Genomic DNA, 27,998 nt, shown 5'->3' on the forward strand with positions numbered 1-27,998 from the left:
GATCTGTTTACTGACCTAAGCATTACTTCGGCGCAGAGACTACAACGTGTTCATAATATTTGCGGCCGTTTCGTCTGTAATATTCGACGGGCTGATCACGTAACACCATCCCTCGAAATGATGTCCTGGCTTCGTCTACTCTAGAAGATCGTAGGAAAATCCTCTGTCTTTCCCTCCTCTTTCACATTTTGCATTTCTCCACTCCTGTCTATCTTGCGTCTCGTTTTCAAAATTTAACCATCTATCATAATTTAGACACACGATCACAACACTTCTCAATATTATCCATTTCCTCCCACCGAACATCGTCATATTCATCTTCTTTCACTGTGGCTGTTCCTCGACTTTGGAATTCCCTACCGAGTAATGTCAGGGACTGTCAGACATCAAACCAATTTAAGAATAGACTGACTGTCAGACATCAAACCAATTTAAGAATAGACTAACGAAATATTATTCAAACAATTCTCGTCAACAATAATTGCTGTTTCAATTTTCTCAAAGTTTAATGTTTGGGACCTATATATATATAGCCTATATATATATATATATATATATATATATATATATCACAGAATAAATATTTAAATTATCTCATTATTATTATTATTATTATTATTATTATTTATCAATGTTTATTATTGTCTCACTAACATTACTTATCTAACTTTCATTATTTACTTTTATTTTCATTATTTACTTCCATGTTGTTTTACGGTCTAGATATTAAGGTAATAACTACTGTAAGCCAATTGTATTAAATCAGAATTAGAGTCTGGCTGGGCGGAAGAGAAAATCTAATGGCCTTAGTTCTGTCAGATTAAATAAATAAATTATTATTATTAATCCCATCAAACAAACTTACTGAAGTGCACTATGGTACTTGGAAGCCCTACTCAGAAACTAATAATTTCCGAATCCATGTTGACATAAACATTTTTCCTTCTCTACATATGAGGAATCTATACCTGAGCCTTGTCCACTTTTTTTCGTTACACACTGTATAGTAGTACAACATATTTCTTTATAGACTTTTCAGAGTACTGTATATTCTCTTGCTCATTATATTATTTGCTATAGTTGACTTCCTTTGCTTATATTCCTACTCTGTATTTCTTTAGTTTTCCTCTTATATAATTATTATTTTTCCTGTAACTATCAGTGAGTGAAAACCAATTTATAGTTAATAATTATTAATAATCATTCATTCATAATTCACAATCACAAAGGCAATGTTATGATGTTGTCTAAAGCCACTTGGTAATACAGAGTGTCCCAAAAGTCTTCAGACATAGGAAATGTAAGTTCAAAATAAAAATGTCACATAATGTGCTGAATGTGGCCAATCTGCTCCCCAGATTTCACACATCTTGATTTTTATCTCTGGGGTTACCTTACGTTGCAGGTCTACCAAGCGGAAATCCGAGGCTCGCCATATCTGGAAGATGTCAGGAGAAAACAGGGAATGTCACAAAACACCATTATCTAGAAAAACAAGAGTATTAATACCTGAACATTCCTGGTTTTTTAATCAATGTACCAAATATCCAACATTACTTTACACGAACATTTCCACTTCTAATTTTTTTCTGTGATTCGACAGTTCTGTAGTCCCAGCTGTCACCTATATAATGCGTTATATATCATAAACTCTCTAAAAATTGTCATTTCTTGATTTTCCCAACACCTTTCTGCAAGCCCTTATCGTCGATGCCTGTTATGTGCCGACGGACATATTGCAGCTTTTGCATCGGAACAGGTTGGAACACATTTACCGACCTGTGCGTGACTCTTGAAAGTCATTATATTCAGCACATTATGTCACATTTCTATTTTGAACTGATTTTTCCTTTGTGTGGAGACTTTTGGACACTCTGTATATAAAGTGTTTTAATCTTCATCCTGTGAGATGGAAATTATGATGACACGATTGGCAAGCTCAGAAGCTATACAACTTCACGACGGTAGAAATTTCAACGCTTCGACAATTTGCAAAAGCACTGGATTTACTCGTATGTCCATCAGGAGATTCAACAATGCTATGAACTTTGATTTGTTAATGGAAAAGGTATTCAATTTGGTCTCAGAAACTGTTAGACTGGATCCGAGAATATTTATATATTGCAATGATACCACTGTGTGTTCCACGTACACGGATGACGGATGAAACTACGTACAAGAAGAAATAGAGAGCGATGCTACACTTCAAAGTGCAATTCTGTGTAGAGTGGAGTGCCTGTCTAATCAATATTAATAAAATATTCATGCAGTTTCAACTTTTCTAATAATAGCAATGTGGCCGAATACCTGTAATTCCAGAAGGTCACTTTAATATTTCTTCAGAATTCACATTAATACTATAATAATTAACTCCGTACATATATCTTAATTTCTGAACGATTTTTCTTCTAATAATTCTAACACAAGCCTATGAGTCAGTTTTACACATTCGTCCCCTGGTACAATATAAAATATTGTTCCCCATAAAATGTTTCATCATCATCATGATAATCATCATAAACAAAAATTTCACGGGTTAAGCTATTAAGCCTCGTCCTGGCCTCATAATTTTCTATTGAAGTTTTGAATCCAACTCTTCCTCAGCCTAATTAAACCTCTTCTACTTCTTGGGTTATATAATCTTCTATTGCATATTTTTGTGTCGCTCAACTGATTAATTATTGCATATGCTTCTAAATGGAATTAATCTGCTTGCTCTGTACTGTATATATTTGCATAGCTCAAATCATGACTTGCATATTCTTGCAGGCCTAAATCGAATTAATCTGTTTACTGTGTTTTATATATTTTTTAGCTCAATTGATGAATTCTATATGCTTCTAAATTGAATTAATCTGCTTACCTATTGCATATTTTTATATACCTCAATTGATGGACGGTATAGGGTAAACTAGGGTCTGTTGGACAGTCGGGCATGTTGGACACTCTGTACTTTAACGTGTTACCTCGCCACTTGAGGGCACCACCTATTGCTAGAAGTCAACGACGGAAGTAGCCCCACTCGTGGCTACTTCCGTCATTGACTTCTAGCAGAATGTGGTGCCCACAAGTGGCGAGGTAACACGTTACAAGTACAAAGTGTCCAACATGCCCGACTGTCCAACAGACCCTAGTTTACCTTATGTTTCCAAATTGAATTACTCTGATTCTAAGTATTGTATATTTTTGTATAGCTCAACTGGTGAATTAACATACTTGCTGTGTAACTATTGCATATTTTTGTATAGCTCAGCTGGTACATACGTCTAAATTAAATTAATTTGCTTGCTATGTACCTATTGCATATTTTTGTGTAACTCAACTGATGAATTGTACATACGTGTAATGAAATTAATCTGCTTGCTATGTACCTATTGCATATTTTTGTATAACTCAACTGACGAATTGTACATACGTCTAAATTGAATTAATCTGCTTGCTATGTACCTATTGCATATTTTTGTATAATTCAACTGACGAATTGTACATAAGTGTAAATGAAATTAATCTGCTTGCTATGTACCTATTGCATATTTTTGTATAACTCAACTGGTGAATTGTACAGACCTCTAAATTAAATTAATCTGCTTGCTATGTACCTAGTCCATATTTTTGTATAACTCAACTGATGAATTGTACATACGTCTAAATTAAATTAATCTGCTTGCTACGTACCTTATTGCATATTTTTGTATAACTCAACTGATGAATTGTACATACGTCTACATTAAATTAATCTGCTTGCTATGTACCTAGTCCATATTTTTGTATAACTCAACTGATGAATTGTACATACGTCTAAATTGAATCAATCTGCTTGCTATGTACCTATTGCACATTTTTTTATAACTCAACTGATGAATTGTACATACGTCTAAATTGAATCAATCTGCTTGCTATGTACCTACTGAATATTTTTGTATAACTCAACTGATGAATTGTACATACGTCTAAATTAAATTAATCTGCTTGCTATATACCTATTGAATATTTTTGTATAACTCAACTGATGAATTGTACATACGTCTAAATTAAATTAATCTGCTTGCTATGTACCTATCGCATATTTTTGTATAACTCAGCTGATGAATTGTACATACGTCTAAATTAAATTAATCTGCTTGCTATGTACCCATTGCATATTTTTGTATAACCCAACTGATGAATTGTACATACGTCTAAATTGAATTAATCTGCTTGCTATGTACCTATTGCATATGTTTGTATAACTCAACTGATGAATTGTACATACGTCTAAATTGAATAAATCTGCTTGCTATGTACCTATTGCATATTTTTGTATAACCCAACTGATGAATTGTACATACGTCTAAATTAAATTAATCTGTTTGCTATCTACCTATTGCATATTTTTGTATAACTCAACTGACGAATGGTACATAAGTCTAAATTAAATTAATCTGCTTGCTATGTACCTATTGCATATTTTTGTATAACTCAACTGATGAATTGTACATACGTCTAAATTGAATTAATCTGTTTGCTATCTACCTATTGAATATTTTTGTATAACTCAACTGACGAATTGTACATACGTTTAAATTAAATTAATCTGCTTGCTATGTACCTATTGCATATTTTTGTATAACTCAACTGATGAATTGTACATACGTCTAAATTGAATTAATCTGCTTGCTATGTACCTATTGCATATTTTTGTATAACTCAACTGACGAATTGTACATACATCTAAATTAAATTAATCTGCTTGCTATGAACCTGTTGCATATTTGTGTATAGCCCAACTGATGGATTTTTATGCTTGTAAATTAAATTAATCTGCTTTCTATGTACTTGTTGCATATTTGTGTATAGCTCAACTGATGGATTTGTATGCTTGTAAATTAAATCATGTACCTATTGCATATTTGTGTATAGCTCAACTGATGGATTTTTATGCTTGTAAATTAAATTAGTCTGCTTTCTGTGTATCTGTTGCATATTTGTGTATAGCTCAACTGATGGATTTTTATGCTTGTAAATTAAATTAGTCTGCTTTCTTTGTATCTGTTGCATATTTGTGTATAGCTCAACTGATGGATTTTTATGCTTGTAAATTAAATCATGTACCTATTGCATATTTGTGTATAGCTCAACTGTTGGATTTTTTTGCTTGTAAATTAAATGAATCTGCTTTCTGTGTACTTGTTGCATATTTGTGTATAGCTCAACTGATGGATTTGTATGCTTGTAAATTAAATCATGTACCTATTGCATAATTGTGTATAGCTCAACTGACGGATCTTTATGCTTGTAAATTAAATCATGTACCTATTGCCTATTTGTGTATAGCTCAACTGTTGGATTTTTTTGCTTGTAAATTAAATGAATCTGCTTTCTGTGTACCTGTTGCATATTTGTGTATAGCTCAACTGATGGATTTGTATGCTCGTAAATTAAATCATGAACCTATTGCATATTTGTGTATAGCTCAACTGATAGATTTTTATGCTTGTAAATTAAATTAATCTGCTTTCTATGTACTTGTTGCATATTTGTGTATAGCTCAACTGATGGATTTTTATGCTTGTAAATTAAATCATGTACCTATTGCATATTTGTGTATAGCTCAACTGATGGATTTTTATGCTTGTAAATTAAATTAGTCTGCTTTCTGTGTATCTGTTGCATATTTGTGTATAGCTCAACTGATGGATTTTTATGCTTGTAAATTAAATCATGTACCTATTGCCTATTTGTGTATAGCTCAACTGTTGGATTTTTTTGCTTGTAAATTAAATGAATCTGCTTTCTGTGTACTTGTTGCATATTTGTGTATAGCTCAACTGATGGATTTTTAGGCTTGTAAATTAAATTAGTCTGCTTTCTGTGTATCTGTTGCATATTTGTGTATAGCTCAACTGATGGATTTTTATGCTTGTAAATTAAATCATGTACCTATTGCATATTTGTGTATAGCTCAACTGTTGGATTTTCTTGCTTGTAAATTAAATGAATCTACTTTCTGTGTACTTGTTGCATATTTGTGTATAGCTCAACTGATGGATTTGTATGCTTGTAAATTAAATCATGTACCTATTGCATATTTGTGTATAGCTCAACTGATGGATTTTTATGCTTGTAAATTAAATTAATCTGCTTTCTGTGTACCTGTTGCATATTTGTGTATAGCTCAACTGACGGATTTTTATGCTTGTAAATTAAATCATGTACCTATTGCCTATTTGTGTATAGCTCAACTGTTGGATTTTTTTGCTTGTAAATTAAATTAATCTGCTTTCTGTGTACCTGTTGCATATTTGTGTATAGCTCAACTGATGGATTTTTATGCTTGTAAATTAAATTAATCTGCTTTCTGTGTACCTGTTGCATATTTGTGTATAGCTCAACTGATGGATTTTTATGCTTGTAAATTAAATTAATCTGCTTTCTGTGTACCTGTTGCATATTTGTGTATAGCTCAACTGATGGATTTTTACGCTTGTAAATTAAATCATGTACCTATTGCATATTTGTGTATAGCTCAACTGATGGATTTTTATGCTTGTAAATTAAATTAATCTGCTTGCTATGTACCTATTGGATATTTGTGTATAGCTCAACTGATGGATTGTTTGAATTAATCTGCTTGTTGTGTACTGTATATTTTTGTATAGCTCAAATTATGAATTGTATATCCTTGTAGGCCTAAATCGAACTAATCTGCTTGCCGTGGATTACATATTTTTGTAAAGCCACCATAGTAGCTCAGTCGGCAGACTCACTTGCCTGCTGATCCGGAGCTACGCTCGGGCTTCCGTTTAAGTTTCACTTGGGCTGATTACCACATTGCGTTTTTCCGAGGTGTTCAACAGCCATAAGGCAAATATCATCTAATCTATGGCGAATCCTCGATTTCACTTCATCTCGCCAAGAAACAATTGTGTAAATCTTAACTTGTTTCACATTTAAATTTGCATTGCTAATATAAGATATATGGAATAGAATAAATGGGATGAAATTAAGAAAAATTAAATAATCAGTATCTTTTGTAAGTTTGCCTATAATTTCAAAGAATAGATCCGCCACTGTCACCCACTGTGGAACTTTGTGAAGCTGCTCGACAAGTTTAAACAAGGATCATCTCTCGTTTCGCGGTAATGAAAAGATTGCTTACTATTGATAGCTAATCAGGCTCTGTTAATTGGAAAGTCGCTGAGGGCAGAAACTCGATACGCCGTTGTCAGAGCCGAGGAAAGTGCCCTAATTTATTGACGACGACACTATTGTAAATAAATACGAAGGAAATCTTCGTAGGAAAATCGCCTGCTGAAGGCAACAGCGCATTGAGCCTCGGAACATAACTTCTCCTTCACTTGGCTTTTATTTTCAACACTTCTCCGCTTCCTTCATTATCTGTTTGTAAACTCTTTCTCGGAAAGTTTATGTGCAGAACAAGACATTGGCCTCACTTTCGAGAACAAGAGCGTTCTATTCAAGTATAAAAGTTCCGTAATCCAGTAACGTTTTCAGAATATAACTCGGCAATGCTCGTCCACTTCTAAGTAGAAAATTTGCTCGGAAGATAAACATTTTAAAGACAAATCACAATTACTTCGAGTCTTGAGTTTATACTTCGCCCAAAAAGAGTTTTATTTAAATTTATTTTCTACTAACAGATAAATAAAATATTCGCTTAATTACGACATTTAAGTAATATTTATTATTGTAGGAAGTACATCACTAAGAGAAAGAAAAAACAGTTACTAAGTCCCTGGAAATTATTTGATATACAGGTAATTTAGGATGAAAAGATCATACGTTGAGGGTGAAAGTATTGACGATTCTGAAGGAAAAATAAATATATCTTATTCTCTATGATTTCCAAGAAACAGTCATTTGAATATAACAGACAAGAGTCTCCTTTTCTTCCTCCGCATAACTGCTCACACTGATGCAGACGCAACCAAAACGACATTAGGTAGTACTATGTCATGTTCATTTACTTGCACATGGAAGAGTCGAGTTATGAGTCTTACCATTCTAGCTCGCCGACTTCGAGTCTTTGTCAAAAAGGTTTAGTACAGTAAGTACGAGTGAATGTTAAGCAGTGAAGTTACAATACTACAAGTATTTACACATGCAAAGTATGTCGAAATGGTATCATTCCTTGGCCACCCAGGTCACCGGACCTTACATCATTAGATTATTGTTTGTGGTGTTGGATAAAGAGCGAAGTCTACGAGCGCCGAGAGAAAACAAGGGAGTAATTGCTTGTCCGAGTTTTAAATGCTTGTAATCACAATAAAGAATGTAGGCCTACAGATCAGCTCAAATTAGCAAAACGGCAACTGGCTACACGAGCTGCAAACGCATTGAGGTTGACAGTAGCATTTTTAAACATGTTATGTAAAGAGAAATGGAAATTTAAATAGAACATACAGATAACGATGTCTTAATTTACTATCACTTGAACTGTTCCCGTTCCTTATGGTTTCGATTAGTTTTCTTCAAAGCTGTTGAGAATAAGATAAGTGTTATAATGTTTTTTCTTTGAAATCACCATTCTATTACCTCTCAAAATATGCCACATTTCTTCTAAATCGCCCTGTTATAGTTAGTCTAAAAAGGAATGAGCTTAGATATTATTATTATGATTATTACATTATTAGTATTATTATTATTATTACTATTATTATTATTAGTGTAATCAATTTCTACCCCTGCCCAAAATGTACACTCTCATCTTCTTCCTCCAACCTTCTCTATCTGCCCATTCACGTTCTCGACTTCGTTCATCCACGTTCTTTGAGTCTGCCTCTTCCTCTTCTTCTGTAATTATGGAATCCATTCTAGCACTCATTTTGCTAACCTTCAATTTCCTATCAGTTTCACGAGTCCATAGCACTCCAATTGTTGTAGTACATATAATCCAAAACTGAATTTTCATATGAATTTTTGTCTAAACACCTCATTTCTTATTCTTTCACATCTAAAATATCTGGTTGAAGGTCTCAAAAGTCCATTCCCATTCTTAATTTTTACCGAAAATATCTATTCATCTTCCAGGTTTCCGCTTCTTATGTACTTCGAAATATAGATTTATGCATATATTCTTGTATATTTGATTTTAATAAATCACAAATTCCGACACTCACAAATATTTTAATATCTATAACATAACAGCAATAATAATATTATATTAATATGCCTTACTCGGTTAAGAGGGAAGTATTATATGATAGTCTTATTGAATTTGGTATTCCCAAGAAACTAGTTCGATTAATTAAAATGTGTCTCAGTGAAACATACAGCAGAGTCCGTATAGGTCAGTTTCTATCTGATGCTTTTCCAATTCACTGCGGGCTAAAGCAGGGAGATGCACTATCACCTTTACTTTTTAACTTCGCTTTAGAATATGCCATTAGGAAAGTTCAGGATAACAGGCAGGGTTTGGAATTGAACGGGTTACATCAGCTTCTTGTCTATGCGGATGACGTGAATATGTTAGGAGAAAATACACAAACGATTAGGGAAAACACGGAAATTTTACTTGAAGCAAGTAGAGCGATCGGTTTGGAAGTAAATCCCGAAAAGACAAAGTATATGATTATGTCTCGTGACCAGAATGTTGTACGAAATGGAAATGTAAAAATTGGAGATTTATCCTTCGAAGAGGTGGAAAAATTCAAATATCTTGGAGCAACAGTAACAAATATAAATGACACTCGGGAGGAAATTAAACGCAGAATATATATGGGAAATGCGTGTTATTATTCGGTTGAGAAGCTCTTATCATCCAGTCTGCTGTCCAAAAATCTGAAAGTTAGAATTTATAAAACAATTATATTACCGGTTCTTCTGTATGGTTGTGAAACTTGGACTCTCACTCTGAGAGAGGAACATAGGTTCAGGGTGTTTGAGAATAAGGTGCTTAGGAAAATATTTGGGGCTAAGCGGGATGAAGTTACAGGAGAATGGAGAAAGTTACACAACACAGAACTGCACGCATTGTATTCTTCACCTGACATAATTAGGAACATTAAATCCAGACGTTTGAGATGGGCAGGGCATGTAGCACGTATGGGCGAATCCAGAAATGCATATAGAGTGTTAGTTGGGAGACCGGAGGGAAAAAGACCTTTAGGGAGGCCGAGACGTAGATGGGAGGATAATATTAAAATGGATTTGAGGGAGGTGGGGTATGATGATAGAGACTGGATTAATCTTGCACAGGATAGGGACCTTCGGGTTCCTTAAAAGCCATTTGTAAGTAAGTAAGTATATGAATATGCCTTAAACAATTAGAAGTACATAATTACAAATTTGTAACAGAATAAAAATTTTACAATAAAAGCAAAATACATACCAGTAATAGAAAATATGAATATGCCAATAACAAGAAAAGAACAAGAAATATGCCCCCTCTTCGCCATCGCCAAATTAATTAGAAAACTCCAAGAGAAACGCATAATTAAATTAGGTCTATATAAAACATTTAAAAAGTTGTTAGCATTACATTATAGATTACAAAAGAAAATAATTTTAAAATATTTATTCTGTCTAAATGTGTATTTGAGAAGAAATTTTATTTCTCATTACACGAAAATAAGTCTCTAAATATAGAGTGACTGAAACATCTTAGGTCAAAGCAATACAGGTGATAGAGGAGTATAAACTGAACATTTTGAGATCTGGAACCAATGGCCGGAAGTGATTATTTCAGGCACCGCGAGATCTTGAACATTAACTACGTTCGAGAAACGATTTTGTAAGCTGATTTCATTTTCATAACAAATCACTGCCCAACGCTTCAACGTTTTGTGGCGCTCACTTGCAACACAATAATACAATCGCCGAAGGTAATGTGGACCATTCAAAAGGGTCAACTTACCCATGAAATGCATACTGCGAGGGATGCTGTGTGACGAGTACTGAGGGAACAGCAATTGAAACCCTTTCACCTACTACTGGTGCAAGCAATGGGGTCCAATGATTTCTCACCCAGAATTGAGTTCTGTCATTGTTTATCCAGCGCTAACCTGACGGACAAAATTTCGGCATACCGGCGACGCTGATATAACCTCGGCAGTTGCGAGCGTCGTTAAATAAATCATAATTTAAGATTTTCAATGGTCCACATTATCTAAAACAGGCTTGGGCGCTAATACCTCATTCGAGTCATCACAGACTACACCTTCCCCGGCTAAGACAGTTATGTTTCGGACCAATACGAGTAGGAAGATAAGCATTGCACAGTGACAGATTGTACAGGGACATCATTTTATTTTTACTTCAATTTTTATTGTACCTGCGTTTCTAACTGTACTTGACTCCCACCTCTTTCACTAATGTCCTTGCTAACGTCAGTCACACAAACTTACGGCCGCTGTTGCTAGCAGTGAAATAAACAGTACAGACTACAGTGTGTTTCAGAAATATGTTGCATTTTCTATAGAAGAAAGAGCTTATATTATTGAAGTTTATTATCACACAAGTATGGTGTGTAGCATAACTGAATTTATCTGTGTGGACTGAGCACAAGTGAAGATTAGAGTTACCGAAAGAAAGGCACCCTATAATATGGTACGGTACTTAACAGCATTATTTAAACAAGAGCTTTGTTTTACTGTTTGTAGGTATGAAGGACGATGATGGAAACTGCAATTACAATGTAACCGAATGTGAACAACAGTTTTTTTTTTTTCACAATTTCCTGATTATATCATTACGGAATATTTTCGTAGAAATGTCATTAATCTGGTAGATAAATTTAGAGCAACAGAAAAGAAGAAAAGTGTAACATGGCCAACAAAGGTGACAGACGATGCTGTAGAAGATGCTAGAGAAAGGATGCAGCGAGGTCCTAATAAGTCAGTCAAGAAGTTATTATTATTATTGTATCTCCAATGAGGGGTAGCCCTATTTTACATATGTATGCTAGGGCTATAGTTTTACACAAAAAATAGGCCTAAGCATAAAACAAATTGAAAAGAAAATAAATTAGCTTATACAATGGAAATAAGACCTAAACATTCCGTATTTTAAACATTGCGATTGCAAATCAAACATCAGTCATCAATTGAGACATACAGAAAACAGTTACAACACATAAACAAAACATTTCTTATAGCGGTACTCTATAACACAATTAAGCAACTTTCCCTAACATACATTATAAATTAATACACAAACACAATCAAGCATCCCATAACTATGACTCACATACACAACAAATCAAGCATCCTTTACAACACATACACTTCAACATGATAACCATACTTTTAAAAGTTACAAATTTGGCTGCAAAAGAATAAATAGGACACTGTTACTAAATACTGTTATTTCTACAAGGTCTTAAATACACCTGTAATAAATATGTGAAATTCCTTTATGCAACATTGCTTCAGAAGAACTTTTGTAATTGGTGGTGAGAAAGTTGTATCGCACATGCTAAGGTGGGTTTCTAGCCGGTATCTCTTGCGTTCTTGTAGTGGGCACTGGAATAACAGGTGGTCGACTGTTTGTGTGGGGTGTTCACAGGGACATGAAGAGCCATTTGGGTTGTCAATTTTGAAACGTTCAAAATATGAATTAAATTTTCCGTGTCCAGTCATAAATTGCGTGGATATGTAAGATGGTTCATAATTCTTTACGGTTAGTCTATCTTTAACTGTGGGAAAATATAGTGATTTTGTGATTTGAGCATTTGTACTATTCAACCACATTGCATTCCAGTCATTTAAGATGTCCACCTTCATTTGCATTTTTACATAAGAGAGGGGTTGTTTAGAGTATGCGTGTTCTGTTTCCGAAATTGCGGCCATCTTGGCTAGATGATCTGCTCTTTCGTTTCCTGTGTTCCCTACATGACCACGTACCCAATCGAAACATACATGTTGCTTACATAGTAACAAAGTTTCCCTAATACCAGCCGCAATTGGATTGAGGTTATATTTATCGTCAATTGCTGCGAGTGCTCCTTGAGAATCGCATAAAATTCGTACATTACACGGTCTATTTACACTCCATTGTAAAGAAGTCAAGAAGTTAGGTGTAGAAATTGGGGTTTCTTACGGAAGTGCTCACAAAATTCTCAGGAATAAATTAGATTAGTAAGTAATATGCTGAATAAAGTAGAAATTACATAATATATACAGTATAACCACCTGAAGACTTGAGTTTGTGAAAAAAAAATTGTTACTATTCTACTGTTTTTTGATAAAATACTGTAAAGTAATGACCAAACTGAAAATATTAATAGTATATTTCCCTGTAATATAAATGGATACACTACTTTTCTCTCCTCCTATAGCTAGTAAAATGATTTGTTTACATATTGCACTAGCAACTCCAAACTCCTGTAATGGAAGGGAGGTAACAGTGTTTCCGAGTATAGCCAGGTTAATGTTAAAAATGTTAGTAAAAATAAAGTGATGTCCCTGTATAAGGCAGGCATAATAGCTTTTACGAACTTGCGGCTCTCGCTAGTCGCCTAAAATCCACCAATGAGGCCATAGTGCCTCACTGAGCGTTTGTGTATAAAGCGGTATAAGCGCAAAGGTCAAGGGCAGGAGTTTCTCCTTTTCTTTTCCATTTCCCTTTCCCTTTATGCCCAGGGCTGACCTAAAAGGATTGTGTTATTGTTTTGCAATCTAGAGCCACCAAACGTCGAAGCGGTAGGCAGTTGTTTGTTATCAAAACCAAAGCAGCTTATAAAAACGTTCCTCAAACGTATAGTAATTCTCGTTCAAAGCTAATCTTCGAAATTCCACCCCAGACTTTCCGAAATACATTTTCTGCAGATTGGTTGCATGCTGCTTCAAATTGTCAGCCATACTGAAGTAAACACTCTTTTAAACCTGACTTTATTTTGTACACCTGGTGCTCGAATATCTACTTTCAACCAATATTGAAGTGCAGTTCGTAACACACTATATTTCTTTTTCGACAGATGACAGGCTGATTTTTTTTTCCTTTACGCTCAGTAGAGCTTTCTTGAGTGGGTTCTGGTCATATTTGTTTTCAGTTTTCCTTTTTGTAATTTCGAACCATTTTACGGGTAATAAATAGGCAACTGAAATGCATAATAATGCTTTAAATTACTTTAAATACCATAATTACTGATTTTTATATAGCTAAAAAACAATACAGAATCCCATATTTTTCTTTCTTTTCATGGGGCAACGTCGGCAGCTTACTGCCGAAGTGTCCCAATTGGCAGGAAAAAAATATTATTAATCAGCACTCCTATTAAAGGCTTTCAACCGCCTTGTCAAGCTCATAATCTCATACAGATTTAGTCATTCTCAATAATGATGCCACTCACTAATATCGTCAATGTTGTCATTGCGGGTTCCTTAAGATATTCAATATCATAATTACAATAAGCCATGACTTAAAAAAATATTTTTACCTGTCAGAACTTCAAATATCTCTCCATACCACACAAGCGTTATTCACAGCACGCGGCCATATTTTCTCAACACGCTACCCTCTAAACAAGACCCTATTTGCTCAGATCTTCGAAACAAATGCTATGCCGAACTTGCCCCGACCTCCCCTACACGTTTGTGAAGTGTATTACAAAATCTCGGAAGTTGAAAAACTCGTTCTGCTCGTTTATCAAAGTTATCCTCGATTTTGTGAAAAGCACTTCCCAACCTCGTATCGTATATAAAGGCCTATACTATTTTTTATGTAGGAGGTAGCTTTTGTGAATGTTCAAAGAGTTAAAGTAGCCTATTTTCTTTTTATATTATTGATAAAGTTTTTTAATTATGGACAAAAAGATAAAATTTTTGACAAATTATGTAAGTTGATACTGTAAGCCAGCCGCGGCGAAAATGCGACTCACGAGCACATTGTGGCTCGCAGTGCTTTTCTCTCGCTTCCTACCTACAACCCCCACCCTCTCACTCACTGGACTCAAACTCCGTTCCATTTGTATTTGTCTCGGACCTGCGAGTGGCGTATCGTCGCAATATCTCTCTCGAAACCATGTACCTCTATAAAAAACGAAAGTTCCAAGTAGGATGGGAGGATGCATTCTTTTGCTTACAATATGATGAAAATATTAAATGTATGATTTGTTCACAAATATTACTAGGAAAACGGTTGTATAACATAAAACGGCATTATAAGTTACTACATGTTACTGATGAAACATTAAAAGGTTAAGTGTTGTTATTATTATTATTATTATTATTATTATTATTATTATTATTATTATTATTATTATTATTATTATTATCATTATCATCTCTGTACGTCGATTCTTTTACAGCAGATGTACGAATAATGCGGTTAGATTTTCAATTTAAACTCTCAGATTTACAATGTGACGTCAAATGAAAGCTAGATGTAAGGACTTGACAGATATTGAACTTTTCAAATCTTTGGAAAAAAATAAATATTTGAAGCTTCGTTCTTTCGCTTGCTCTGTTGAAGCCATGTTCGCTGTAACTTACGTTTGTGAAAAATTATTTTCAACACTGAAAATAGTAAAAATCAAATTTAGATCACGACTGACAGACAAATACCTTCGTGATCAACTACGACTGGCAGTAAGCGACATAATTCCTAATTTTGAAACTTTGTCGCAGAGACATTCTGAAGACAGTTAATTTTAGGTTGTGATAATGTGTCCTATGTTTTCTTGTTCATTTCTTTCTTCGTTACACGTCCTAAACATTAACTTCCCCTTCGGTTGTCCGCCTCCCTCCATAGGTGCTATGCGCGTTGCAGCTTACACGGTGGCTCGGCGCACCATGGCCTCTTCGCCACGGCTGCTGTAAGCTTATATCTCATGTTCACAAAAATACTTGTAATAACTTGTAATATTTTTTTCAGCCTCATTCACAAAACTCTATTTTCATCTATTTTAAGAAAGTGTGGGTTCAACCCGGTTTTTTCGGCATGTCTTCAATTCCGATTCAGAATTCAAGAAACAAATCTGTCAGTGAACATTGTCATGCATTCTTCCAGATAACGTAGCGACCTTCCAATGTAAGACACATTCATAGAATTTCACATCATCACAGGATTTCTTTCTTTCTTTCAATTTGTCACTTCCTACAAGCGAATTGCTCACTTGCGACGTGACAAGAGGTAGCAATAGCATGACCACTTGGGGCGTCTCAATAGTCCCAATCTCCTTTTGATGTCGGCGGTTGTTTGCATCGGAAACAAAGGCAAGGCGTCCTGCTACGTCACTTCGCGACTCGCTATAATAGGTTCTAGATTTTTAATTCCCTCCCGTTCTTTGTGAGACCTTTTCCAGTTTTTTTGGATGTTAATTAAAACTCGCAAGGAGAGAGAGAGAGAGAGAGACGGCGGCTCACGGCAGCCAGGATGAAAGCGAGCCAGCATGTCGCACGCGCGGCACAAAAGGGGCGACAAGAGTTCAGGGGAAAGAGGCTCACAAATACATGTGTACGTGACAGACAGACAGGGTGAAGTCCCTAATTTTAAAACAGCGAGCGGGAAGTCTAAGACGAATGAAGGAACAGATGTCAAGCGTAATTAGTTGGAGTTGACTTGTGTGGATAGAATTATGTCATATCTGCAAGCCCATGCGTGCTGAGAGAATGTTTACTGCGACATTCAGCCAGATGGACCGCAACTGCAGTGTATCAGTTATGATTAATCTTCTGTCTTTGTTCCTACTACGTTTGTAGTCCTCGAACAGCCTTGGCAAAAATCCATAAATCTGCACCTTTTTATTTTCTAAGCGATGTTTCTAGTCTACATCTGGCGCTGTGCTAGCGCTAGCATTTCTGACCGTGAACGAGTGGGCCAGCATTCAAATGACGGTTGGGAAAAGTTACCTGGTTGGGTTTTTGCTAGGTCCCCCCCCCCCCGTCCAAATCAATTGGTGCAGAAAACTGAGTAAATTTCAGCACTGAAACCTGGACTCATTTCACCTTCATTAATTTCAACTTCGTAGATCAACTTCACCACTGATTGAGGTTCTGGCTGATGTAAACACCTACTATTAGGCTGTACCAGGGTTGCCAGATGTCCCGATTTGGCGGAACATGTCCTGATTTTCATATAAAAATCCGAAGTCCCGCTTTGATTCTAGGCGGGACGCAAAAAGTCCTTCCTTCAGAAAATTAACATCACTTGTATAATTTTCTCATTACCTAGTAACTATTTTCTTCTAGATCTAAATAATTACATTAAATTTACATTAATTTTCTTAACAATGTAGGTTTGCACATTGGAAAAAACGAATATTTTGGCAAGTGTAAGGTTTGTGACAGCGAATTCAGCGGTGAATATATTTCTTCATATTTAAAAAGATACGTTCATCAGAAATGCCTGGTACAGAGGGGGAAAAAAAAAACTTGTTGAAAATGTTAAAGTCCAGTGATAAATATGTATATAATCTCCGAAAATGTATACTGTATGTCAAATGGTGAGCTTGGGGCACTAATATGCTAAGTGCTAAGTATTAGGCTAAATAAATACGAATTTAAATATCAATAAATTTTATGCCATTGTAATCAATTAATAAACATTGAAATTTATTGTATTTTGTGCATGTGATGCCATCTTTTGGAATTTGTGCTTTACAATCAATAATAAACAGCTTGGGAAATCTATGAGGCAGTACTACTATTAAGTCATGAAGTTAATAATTTGGCATGACATATTATTGCCACAAGGCCTTCAGAAAGATGCAAGAGAAACGTGATATACTAGTACAACGCAATATTTAATTGGCTGTAAGTTAGCCAGATAAATATTGGTTTGTACTTGGAAACTGTACCTACAATATATTCTTTTATTAAAATTTCAATTTTCGAATTCATACTAGTCACTTCAACTGCATATAAACGGATAATTTTTATTCCTTTTTTTTTCTTAACGAAACGTAAGTGCTGCATATGATGAAGGAAAGATGTCCCTCCTTGGTATATCTAAAATCTTGCAATCCTGGGCTGTACATCTCATTTGACGATGTCAGAGGAAGAACAATTATTTCTATAAGTTATATCTGAAGTCTGATTATTGGACTATGTTACTAGTCAGCAAGGTACCCAACAGAAGAAGAAAGGAACTGGCCACCTAACCAATATCTTCTGGCTTAGACCTAGTTGTCTCATGAGTAGTGCCTTATTGGTGTCAGTTATAAGCAGAGACCGGAAGTTAAGGCATTATGAATCATTAAAATAGGCAGGCAAAAAGGCATCATAAATAGCTAAAATAGGCAGGCGAAAAGGCATTATAAATAGCTAAAATACGAAATAAAAGGCAATTACAAAAACCTTGCACTAGATCCACAACCTTGCACTTTCCACAAAGGGATTTCGGCAGCAAGAAAAGCTTTACATAAGTCGAATGCAAATTGATATTTTCGACTCGATGTTGCAATTACTGTTCGAAGCAAAGAAATCTTCTTCCCAGTAGCCTTGGAAAGTGCATTTTTGTGTTTGGTTGTACTGATAGTTTAGTAAGTTTATTTCTTCTAATCTTCATATCGTCGTTGTTTCTGCAATAACTCCTATGTGACATATTCATCGATTTTCAGATTTTTGCTCTATTAAATACCTTAAATAGTGATACAGCAAATAATAAAATAATGTATGTAATTACATTTCTTTGTAAGAAATCACAGTCTCCTATGTACGGCTGTCATAGAATGAATAAATGTGTTTTCTCTTCCTACTGAACAATTTTATATTTTGCACATAGGAGTTATTGCAGGAACAACGACGATATACTCTCTTCTAATCGTGTAATAGTCAATTAAATATCACTAGAGGTTTTGATTTATCTAGAGAAAATCAAAACCTCTAGTGAGATTACTATAGATAAATTTGGGAAGCATATAAATAATAAATTTTGGAAGCATATAAATAAAATGTCACTGATCATTTTTCTAAAAAAGAATGAGTTTTTTTGGGGAAAATAATAAAAATTTCATCTATATTCTTCCTTAAAGGAACTGTAGCCACCAGAAATTTTACAAATTGTCGTACTTAAGTTTTATGTCTTAAGCAATGTGTGAAATATTTCATGAGGTTTGGTGATATACGATTAAGTTTCATAACATTGATAAATTGGGTTGGCTATGAGGCACTGTACTTAAGTTTTATGCTCTTAAGCCATGTGTGAAATATTTCATTAGGTTTGGTGAGATACGATTAAGTTTCATACCATTGATAAATTGGGTTGGCTATGAGGCACTGTACTTAAGTTTTATGTCTAAAGCCATGTGTGAAATATTTCATGAGGTTTGGTGAGATACGATTAAGTTTCATACCATTGATAAATTGGGTTGGCTATGAGGCACTGTACTTAAGTTTTATGCTCTTAAGCCATCTGTGAAATATTGCATGAGGTTTGGTGAGATACGATTAAGTTTCATACCATTGATAAATTGGGTTGGCTATGAGGCACTGTCCGTTCTTATTAAATGAAGGATTTGATACTGAAAATTGTGAATCAAGTCACTGCATATAATTAAATTATATCGCACGGCATCTCACCAGCAATGTATTTAAAAATGGTGATGACAACTGTTGAATTCGTAACTTCTTTTGCAGACCAAATATTCCACGCCTCATCACCCGGCCTGACTGCAGGAGAAGGTACGACACATGCGCAGTTAGGCTGACCCCTGCATTGTATAATAGCTTGCAATTGCTGACAAACCCTTTCTGTGGATGCAACAGCGCTTGAAATTCGATCTGTATTACGGACGAGGGTTTTACGTATGCAAGTTCACCCCCTCCCCCCGGCCTCCATCTGTCAACCCATCATTACACATGTGAGCTGCTAAATAACCAAACGCGGCGGAGTCAGAGAGGCAGCGGACCGGATGGAGAACGGACGGACAGACGGACGGGCGTGATGACTGATGGACTGCACATTAATACTGAATATTGGAACGCGGCTTTTTTTAACATTTCTATCAATTCAGTGGAACACAAATCTGCACTTTGTGTTTCTTTCAAATTTAATGAAACATGAAGGCAGGCCCCCTTTCCTCGTCACGACAGCGGTTGCCCCGAGGCGCGACGGACTCGTTTCAAAACGTCCCTCATTGCAGTCACGAAGAGAGCGCAATTATCATTTGCAGCTTAGCTTTTGTAATGAAAATTTTAAATCTGGAACAGCGAGAGATATAAAAACCGATATGGACAACAGATAAATGACATTTGAGCGAATGTCTGCGAAGGTGAATTCAGCCAACACGGAGCTATTTTTACGAGAGAAGCGATATCACTTTTTGCTGAAAACTTCATTGAACGAGGCATAAAAACATAAATTAATACATTCCGCATTTTATGCTGTGTGAGCGTCATATACGTTCACATATCGCTGGCGCTCTAGGGTCAGAATAGCTATGACGTCCAATCACACTGTGTTCCGAAAATAGCAATGCTGTAAAAAGTCCATTTTAAACTACAACGTTTTCCAGAAGTCAGATTCCATTAATATTGCATATGCAGAGTGTCTGAAACCTCTTGCGCCAAAACCATACAGATGAAAAGGAGACCTAAACTAGAGAACTGCAGAATAGGGCTTACAACCGGTTTTCATTCGTCAAGGTAGAGCATCCGACCGAATGTTCGAAGTTCAACTGATTCCCCCTGATGTTTTGCAGGCTAGACGGAACACTGACTTTCCTGAGTACTCAAACGTAGTAACAACTGAAGGAAATTTACCATGTGTAATTTAAAAAATGTATTTGCTTAATATTTTTAAATTTATTTGTTTAACTAGCTAGCTAGCCAGTACAAAAATTATAAAACAAAAAAGTTTCTAGCCACTACGGTAAAAATCAGGCTCGTGTACGGTGTGGTCTTAGCCAATAATATAGGTTAACATAAAATTTACAAGGACAGTTTACTAAATACAGTAAATAACTTAATCCAAACCAATAAATAACACACAAGAGCAAAAAAAAAAAAAAAAAAGGACGAAAGAGAAAAAGAGAGAAAAAATATAGGCCTACAACTGGACAGAGTTACGTAATAATAGACCAACCGACAATTTGAAAAACCAAGGAGAGATTTGCACAAATCTGTCGATGGCAGGCTAATTTAACTCGGAAAAAATCAAGAATTCGATATCTGAATTTTTTTGCTGTTTATAAGCAAAAATTCATCTATTGCATAAAATTCAATTATTTATTTTGCTTTGAAATATTAATTCAACTGCTGGTCTCTTATCAAAATCGGTTGGCCTTTTTTGGTATTATTTGTGCTATTTTTTGCAATAGTATGGAAATGTTATGTTTCATTTAACGACGCTCGCAACTGCAGAGGTTATAGCAGCGTCGCCGGATGTGCCGGAATTTTTGTCCCGCAGGAGTTTTTTACATGCCAGTAAATCTACTGGCATGAGCCTGTCGCATTTAAGCACACTTAAATGCCATCGACCTGGCCCGGGATCGAACCCGCAACTTTGGGCATAGAAGGCCAGCACTATACCAACTCGCAACCAGGTCGACAATAGTATGAATGTTATAATACTTCTTGCATAAAATGTTTTATAAAAAAAAAAACTAATTTATTTCAATGGCCAATATCTCGAAACAGGCTTTTGGCGCTTGGTCTCTTATTGCGTAACTCCTTCCAATTGGTTGCATACTTTATTACACTTACCTTCATAACATTTATAGACGAACAAATGGACACCGGTAACAACAAAGAAAATAAATCTAATGCATAATATGAAATCTGGTGTGTAAAGAAATGCAAGAATGGAATGAATTACAATCATTAAATAGAAGAGAAAATAAGTACATGCATTCTAGTGTAACGTTTACACTTCAAACTCAAAAAGGAATACCTCTAAAAATGTACTTTTTAATGCCTTTTAATTACTCTAAGCAGATGCATTATTTCATTAATAAATCATTTTAAGAAGATAATTTGCTCTTTAGTCTTGACGATACCAACTGTAATACGGATCGATGGATGACTGATTGATTGAATGATTGATTGATTGATTGATTGATTGATTGATTAATTGATTGATTGCAGTGAGACAAGAAGAATTATCAAACGGAAAGCCATAATTTATGCTACAAAAGACCCCAGCGCTTAAGAGTAGTGTTAATTAATATGATACAGGCGATATGTTTCCAAAAGTGTATAGTTTAAGGGAAGACTCCACTGAAAACCATGAAAATTTTTCCAAATTTTTTTATCTAGTTCACTTATTCAGAATTTATATTTTCATACCCCAAATGGATTCAGCTCAATTCTGATTACAAATACTCGTATGTTTACACTTTTTAAATTAAGGCTGGAAGGGGGCGTGGAATTTAAAGAGCAGTTAAAATTGTTTTTCATTGAAGAATTCTTTTTTAAAATTTCTGATTACAAATCTAGTAACTTTTTGTTGGCTCCCTGAAGTTACTAGATGAATGTAGCGGAGGAGAATATTAATTTACATAAGTATTCATTTTATTTTCAAATCTATTTCTCTGTGTTCATTTTTGTTGATTCAACACCAACTTTCTTACGCCAAATATTAATCAATCTGGATGAAATTTTTACTGCAAGTATTTATGAGGTAGCTGCATGTTTCAATGCATTCATTTTGTAAGAAATGCTGCTAGTTTATTTTATTAATATTTTTCTTAATGCTGCTAGTTTATTTTATTAATATTTTTCTTAAAAAAGAATTCTTCGATGAAAAACAATTTTGACAGCTCTTTAAATTCCACGCCCCCTTCCAGCCTTAATTTAAAAAGTGTAAACATACGAGTATTTGTAATCAGAATTGAGCTGAATCCATTTGGGGTATGAAAATATAAATTCTGAATAAGTGAAATAGCTAAAAAAATTTGGAAAAAATTTTCATGATTTTCAGTGGAGTTTTCCCTTAAAGAAATAACGATTAAAATGCTGTCACGAAATTTAAAACAGCTTCAAAAAATTATTAGAATGTAAATGGATATAGATGTAGGTATATCTCATTTTGATTTATGTCTCTGCATGTCAGAGCTTCACTTTGTTGACTTTTTGAGTTGTGCTCTCCTACAAATAAAGTGCTAATAGTGTATTCTTGCATATGCGTCATGATCGCTTTGATTTACTCTCAGGCAGAGTCACGCCATTTCCACAACAGAATAGACAGTCTCGTCCCTATACAAGTCATGCATAATGTAAAGGAATATCACACAGCACATGTCCCTGTCTAGCGCTTCAGAGCTGTCAGAGGAAGCATGCCTCGCGCGGATAGTGCTTCGATACCTTTTACACTGTCGAGTAGAGAAGGCAAACTTTGCAAGTAGATATACATATCTGCATACAAAAAAAAAGTTAAAAAAAAACCAACCTCTGTCCCCAAAGTATGATATGTAGGACAGTTTTCCAGGAGTTTCATCAGTCTTATTTTGTATTATTCCAAGTATGAGAAACTGGCGAAACAAATCTAAACTGAAAGTATTCATTCATTCATTCATTCATTCATTCATTCATTCATTCATTCATTCATTCATTCATTCATTCATTCATTCATTCAATTGCCGCCCTCACATAAGCCCGCCATTGGTCCCTATCCTGAGCAAGATTAATCCAGTCCCTACCATCATATCCCACCTCCCTCAAATCCATTTTAATATTAACTTCCCATCTACGTCTCGGCCTCCCCAAAGGTCTTTTCCCCTCTGGCCTCCCAACTAACACTATATATGCATTTCTGGATTCGCCCATACGTGCTACATGCCTTGCCCATCTCAAACGTCTGGATTTAATGTTTCTAATTATGTCTGGTGAAGGATACAATTCGTGCAGTTCTGTATTGTGTAACTTTCTCCATTCTCCTGTAACTTCATCCCTCTTAGATCCAAATATTTTCCTAAGAACCTTATTCTCAAAAACCCTCAATCTCTGTCTCTCTCTCAAAGTGAGAGTCCAAGTTTCACAGCCATACAGAACAACCGGTAATATAACTGTTTTATAAATTCTAACTTTCAGATTTTTTGACAGAAGACTAGATGACAAAATCTTCTCAACCGAATAATAACACGCATTTCCCATATTTATTCTGCGTTTAATTTCCTCCAGAGTGTCATTTACATTTGTTACTGTTGCTCCAAGATATTTGAATTTTTCCACCTCTTCGAAGGATAAATCTCCTACTTTTATAGTTCCATTTCGTACAATATTCTGATTACGAGACATAATCATATACTTAGTATTTTCGGGATTTACTTCCAACCCTATCTCTTTACTTGCTTCAAGTAGAATTTCCGCGTTTTCCCTAATCGTTTGTGGATTTTCTCCTAACATAATCACGTCATCCGCATAGACAAGAAGCTAATGTAACCCGTTCAACTCCAAACTAATTACGTAAGTAGTAATGACAATGGAGTTAGGTTAGTGAACTTTGCCACATCAAAAAATTTAATTGTCAAGAGTACAACATTCCCCCATAAGGATATACATAAATATACTTGGACTTCTCCAGACGGATTGACACACAACCAAATTGATCACATCTTGATAGATAAACGAAGGCATACTAATATAATAGACATTCGAACTTTCAGGGGGGCAGACTGTAATTAAACAAATAGATACTACCTAAATAAAAGACATAGATATAGATATAAATGAAAAATACCAAATAAAAATGAATTAAAAAGAGTTAAGTATAGACATCATAGCCAAAAATGTAAAATGTAGCTATGGCAAATTACAGAGTAAATATAACACTATGATAATAAATTCAGTATACAGTATTATATAGTAGGACTAACAGGCTTAATTTATTTATTTAAGAAATTCACCACTACAGAACACGTGTTCCAACCAGTATGACACGTGACTACAACTACAACCAACATGCAAATAGAATCCAACATATGATGAAACCATTTCTATATGTAACTTTTTCTTGTACATATTGTACGATAACGAGAAATCTAAATCCTGTTTATATGATAGATGATTGTAAGTTCGAAGCATTAATAAAAGTGGAGACATTTTATGAGATTGTGTTTTTGATGTCTGTAAATAAAAGAGAGATCGCTTTCTCAAATTTGATTTACCAATATTGAAACTAATTAGCTGTAGAAGATTAGGGTTGTCTATTAAACCATTTATGGTTTTGAACAAATACATCTATTGTGCTCTTATCCTGCGACTACTGAGAGATGGTACATTAAATTCAACCAGCATGGATTCATAAGATTGGAATATGTTGTAACTACTTTAAAAATTATTCTATTTAAAGATAAGATATAGGCAAAAAATTCGCTACAAAGCAACTGCCTTCTATTGAAGATAGGGACTTCTATTCTTCACACATGGCGAACCAGTCCATGAAAGATCTAACCTATTAATAAAAAGCTAACCTCCTTTTATAATTTTATTTGAGGTGTTTTTACTCAAATTCAAATATGAAAATTTAAATATTTATTTATGTATTAAGGTAGATGTGTAGTTTTCACTAGTCGAGGACGAATTTCCAAAATACCAAATACAAAGGATTGTCAGTGATGCGCGCTACATGGGAAGCCTATCTGCAGCAACTCAACATCAATACCAAGCCAGAAAACCTAAATGACCAGCACGTTAATGCTGTACGAGATTACGAAACTATAAGAACCCGTTGCTTGTCGGAATAACAAGTGAGCAGAGATGAGGCTACAGGATCCGTGAAGCAATTAAGGCAACATCTTCGGCACCGTGAATTTAAAACCTGGTGTGCATACCCCCAGAAAGGAAAAGGAGTTGTATTGTTTGAAGAAGTACCTGCAGCCAACTCGTGGATCATCCAGCATGAAGGATTATCAAGTTCTGAGTGGAGAGAAATGCTAAAAATGATTACGATGCTGGCACCAGTACGTTCTCTCCCTGGTCGCTCTACAGTCACAATCCACTGTAGGCACTACAGTGAGTATGAAACTTTACCACATGTGCTTGGGAGTTGCCCACAGGGAGAAGTACTCAGAAAAAAAAAAAAAAACGTTACAACATCATACGTTCTATGATCGCAGATGCACTTCGATCCAAAAATCTAGACGTTCACGAGGAAGTTCATTGTATTGCTGATGGTGGGAGCAATCGTAGGATCGATATCGTAGCTATAAATAGGAATAAACAGACAGCCGAAATAATTTATCCTACCATCAGATTTGAAATCTCAGCCACTCAACCATCTGAAGTGAACGAAGAGAAAAAGAAAATCTACGAGCCCACGATTCAGTACCTATCAGCGAAATACAACATTGAAAAAATCACAGTTACTGGTCTTTTCTTCGGAGCGAGAGGCACCATTCCGAAAGCCTTTGTAAAGTGGAGGGAAAAATACAAGCTGACGAGAGATCTTCAAGATGCCATCGTCACCACCATTATAAAATTTTCTGTAGCGATATTTCATCAGCATCTTTATGACGTACATTCAATTTAAATTATACTTGGTTCTATTTTTTTTTCTTATGTCTTAATCACTTTTGTCTAAAACCTGTTTATATAATTTTTCATTTTAAATTTTATTTATTAATTTTACTAATTGCATATCGATGGCTAAGAAGTTATACGTCGTATCTATAAGAATGGCCATTTAGTTTATCTATATTATTATTTAGAATAACTATTGTATTATTATGTTCACAAAATCGGACAGCTAACTAATATTTTGTCCCAGAGTAATTATTTAAAATAATATCGATCAAACTAGTCACTCATGTGCCAGTTTAAAATAAATCAAATATACTGAAGTAACACGTCAGCAAATTTTAGAATCAACCTGTCGCTCTACTGCTGCCGGGTGACAAGTTTTACTGTTGTTAGCATCATGTACTGCACTATGCCTCGGAGTAATATGCGTGTAGTATTTTTATCCTCTAATGATTTCAGTGGACATGCACATATAATTCATTGCATTCATATATTGTTTTACCTTTGAAAAAGCTATGTTAACACTAATCACATTTGAGGCCTCTAAATGAACACACACTTCGTTTTATTTTAGACAAAGGTAAAAATTGGAAACACAATATTCTAACAATATTGCACAAGCATTTCGTAATCTGCACAAATATAATTTTTCATCTGTGCTTTTATGCGACAATAAATTTATTTTCTAGTTTAAACCCTGCCTAATATTAATTCTAACCATAATTAAATTAAATAAATAATCTAATATTTATTTTGTTAATCAAACATTTAAAATCAAATATAGGAAACAGAAAACGGATGTAAAGAGAACTATAAACGATTGGAATGACCTACCTGCAGCGGTCTTTGAGGGCTGTCCTTCCTTAAGGAGATTCAAGAATAACTTAAAAAGTTGTGTATAAAGTGTAAACTAAAATTAAGGTGACATTTAACATTTAATTTTTTAAGGTGACATGTATTTATTTAGCCTGACGAGTTACTTCCTTGGTTTGAATTGTAAATTATTTAAAAATAGCGTGTAAGAGGGCCTTAGGCTAGAAATGTTTAGTTTAAATGTAGTTCTGTTTATAAGTATGCATAAGGGTGTAATTATTTGACTTATTTGAACTGTTGTATCAGTGAAGCGAGGTGAGTCAGTGAAGTTACGGTTTTACAGTGCAGTGAATAGTTCCGATCAGTGATAATTTATAGTGTCAATGAAATGTGTTCTATAGTGTCAGTGAAATGTGTTACAGAGTGTCAGTGAAATGTGTGCTAAAGTTTCAGTGAAATGCGTCATAGTGCCACTACAGTGAGTGAGATGAGAGTAAAGTGAAAGACTATTTAAACTTATGTAGGGCTTATACTTAATTATGTAGGTTGTATTGTAAAATTAGGTATTTTAGGTATTTTATTTATGTTTTATTATTATTGTGTTAAATTGTATTGTGTATTCTTATTGTATTGTGTATAAAATTGTCTTGTGTATTGTATAATTGAGGCGCTGACATGGGAAAGGTAGTAACTGCCAAAAACTAAATTTTTCAGGGGAAGCAAAAAACAAATTTATGAACATTTTCTCACTTACATTATTATAGAAACTGCTTTAAATGAAAGGCATACACTCATGTTTGTGTTACATATGAAATTTGAAAAGTCTGGCACAGATTTATCTGTGAA

The sequence above is a fragment of the Periplaneta americana genome, chromosome 16 (assembly GCF_040183065.1).
Source record: "Periplaneta americana isolate PAMFEO1 chromosome 16, P.americana_PAMFEO1_priV1, whole genome shotgun sequence".
Taxonomy (NCBI): Eukaryota; Metazoa; Arthropoda; class Insecta; order Blattodea; family Blattidae; genus Periplaneta; species Periplaneta americana.